Below are 3,274 nucleotides of genomic sequence, written 5' to 3' on the forward strand. Positions count from 1 at the left end.
ATTACTATTATATGGCAAGTTTACTAAATAAACTTTGAGAGACTAAATTTAAAGATTTATTGAAAACATAAAAACTAAAAAGTGCAAAATTAAAATTGAACCAATTTCAAAGTATAATGATCAAAATGATATATTAATCGTTAAATTGTTTTCTAGATTGTTATGTAATAATTATGTTTGATCATTGTTAAATTGGTAATCTATTACCATCTTTAAAAGTTGATAGTTCAGTCTATAAGCCCATGGTTAAATTAGTATATAAGAAACTAATAACAAAAAACATTATCATATAACCTAAGTTATTAAAAGTCTAAACGTTAGAAAAAAAAAGTTATTAAAAGCTTAACTTTAATGCTCCACTTATTTGAAGTTTTTAATTTTTTATTTTTAAAAATTAAGTTAATTTCTTGTATTCTTTTAACTACGTTCCAAAAACAAAAATAAGATTTTTAAAAGAGATGTTTTTAAATATAAGAAAATGAACTAAAATATTTATAAATAATAGAAAAATATCAATATTGACCGCACGATAGATGGCAATAAACTACTACTACTATCTAGACATATGTATCATGATAGACAAAGATAATAGTCTATCACTGTCTATCGTAGTCTCACTCGACTATGATATTTTGCTATTATTTATAAATATTTTTAACAATTTTATCGTTTAAAATAATTTTCCTTTTTAAAAACTATTTTTTTTTAGTTTTTAAAACTTGGTTTTTGATAATATTAATAAAAAATAGATAACAAATCAAGAAAATTAAAGATAGAAGGGTATTTAGAGAATCATCTAAAAAAACCAAAAGCCAAATAGGCTTAAAAGTTTTCGAAGTATGGATCACCCATTAAGAATTTGATGTCCATTGTCCAGTCCAACAAATGTTTCACAACATAAATTCTTGAAATATCAATGTCCAAATCTTTGTTCTCAATTACAATCTTGTGGATACGGAAACGGAGCTATAAAAGATCAAAATTTTACAAGCACCTTCAAACTGTACATTTAATAATGTTCTAAGCTAAACTCCACTACATAGTAGACTAACTAAACATCAATCAAATTCCAGCCGACCACAACCAAAGAACATAAAATGGGAATTTGCAAATACCAAGCCAAAGCCAATACCACACCATATTCAAACTACTGAAACATTTTCTGCAGCAACCCTTCAAATTTTGGAGCACAAGTTTTTCCAAAAACAAGGGCAGCAGAACTGGTAGTGCATCTGCTTACAAGAGACAAGTTAGCTGAAGTCTTCTAATGCTCAATTTTCACTTCAGTCCTGCCAGTTCTTTCGGACTTGTGCATCTTCTAGCTTCTTGTTGAGGATGATCGTGGAGTATGCACCATAATGAAAGCGAATCTCCAATCTTGTTGAGGATGATCGTGGAGTATGCACCATGATGAAAGTGAATCTGCATCACCGACCAATTCACGTCTAAACAAGGTAACTTATACCAAGATATCAAACCGTCCGCAAAAAGCCACGAACTTCAATTAGGAAGTTGTGTAAATTTTTCCGAAATCTCTGGGAATTTATACGATCAAGCACGGAGGAAAGCTGGTTTGAACTGGTCAGAGCGTGTAAGGCATTTACAATCCTCGACTTGAATGTTGGATTATCCTGCCTCTCTATTAACTCTGTAGCTAATTTCTGTGACAAAAGAAAATTGCCATGAAGTTTCTAAAAAATTGTTGGTTTAATAAATAACTAATGCCTCAATTTTTTAATATGACATATTCAACATCAATATTTACATAGTTCAACCGAACGGTGGCAACCGTACTTATAGCACATTTTTCATAGCTAAAAAAAATCAAAACTTGTGAAATGACATTATCGTTACCAGATATTTCAAAGTTCATAAAAAGACACGAGACAACTATATTAATGCAAAAATACCTGGTATAGTCCTTGATCACAGAGAATTAAAGGAAAGAGAGCGTCGGCTGCATTCCCCACCAAGTCAGGGCTGTGTTAACACAAAATAAAAATAAACTATCAGTCTGAGTTAATTATAATTAACCTTACGTGATTGTGGGGGTGGGGGACAACATAAAAGCCTTCTTAGATGTACTCCCCTGGTTTTAATTGATTCAATGAGTGAAAATAGAGCATGAAGATGTAGGGAAATAATAATAATAATAATAAGTGTTGTAGACTGAAGAGGGTCATTCACTTGGGTCAAGTTTGTGGTTGAAATTAGGGTTTTGCACTCTAGGGGCATTTTTGTCTTTTTCATCCCTAGGGTTTCCCTTTTCTCTATTTAAGCCCGTGGTCTGTTGTATTTCTTTGTATCAATTTCCTAATAAGAATTCCTTTATCCCGTGGTTTTTCTCCCTAATTAGGGTTTTCCACGTAAAATCTTGGTGTGCTATTTTTCTTTCCCTAGATTTTTCATCATGGTATCAGAGTATGGAGACGAAACCCTGACCACCATTGAGGAAAATCCAATAGGAGAATCCCAAACCAATAACCCAAATATAACCAGTATTATCCAAAAAGCCATTGACAGGTACTTCCAATCTCTTCTTCCCCACTTTCGTGAAGACCAGCAACCGCCGCCCTACCAACCGCCAGCCGACTCCTTGGAAGATGACCAGACGACCAGCGACAGCAACCAGCGACCCTGCAGCTACCCATCTGGTTCGGGTGCGCTCAACGAAGACGACCAACAACTAGCCGAACGAAGCCGAGATTTGTCCGATCACTCTCAGACACAGCCGAACGAAGCCGACCAGCCCAGATCTATGATGCCCAGCGCCGACCGGTCCAGATCTGTGATGCCTAGCGCCGACCAGTCCGTGCCCAGCAGTTCCATTTGTTGCTGTTGCCGCCAGTCTTCTCTCATATTGGTGTCTCATCTCAGCCAATGCCGCACCACAAGACAGATGGAAGAAGTGTGGGTGTTTTCCAACCTAGTATGAGCAACCGAATGGGGCAGTTTTCGCCGATCATGGGTGAGCTCGGAGGTGGAGTTTCTTCATTATACCACCAGGACCAAGGAAGTATAATCGAAGACCAAGTTACCCAGTTGCAGTTGCAGATTAAACGACAGAACGAGATGTTTTAGCAACAGCTAGCTTCTATTGGGGAAGCCTTAGGATCGACATCCAAGATCCAACTAGATCTAAACCCATATCCTGAAAACTCGGTAACTTCGTTCCCTACTTACCCCTCAAATTTATGTTCTGGAGCTATAGACAATTCTTCTAGCTTTATTATAGGAGAAAAGTTGAATCGTGATAATTACTTTTCTTGGTCCC

The 3,274-nt window shown here is 35.8% G+C and overlaps 1 long non-coding RNA gene across 1 annotated transcript; it reads right to left on the reverse strand.

The window, feature by feature from the left end:
- Positions 1 to 886: 886 nt before the first annotated feature.
- On the reverse strand, positions 887 to 3,261 carry LOC150030650 (uncharacterized). Its single transcript, XR_016526640.1, has 2 exons — positions 1,911 to 3,261; positions 887 to 1,661 (listed from the first exon to the last, which is right to left on the reverse strand). It is a non-coding gene; the product is annotated as an uncharacterized LOC150030650 (long non-coding RNA).
- Positions 3,262 to 3,274: the final 13 nt, after the last annotated feature.

Source organism: Benincasa hispida, unplaced genomic scaffold, assembly GCF_027475165.1.
Source record: "Benincasa hispida cultivar pf3 unplaced genomic scaffold, pf3_genome.v1.1 HicScf1715, whole genome shotgun sequence".
In the NCBI taxonomy this organism is placed as follows: domain Eukaryota; kingdom Viridiplantae; phylum Streptophyta; class Magnoliopsida; order Cucurbitales; family Cucurbitaceae; genus Benincasa; species Benincasa hispida.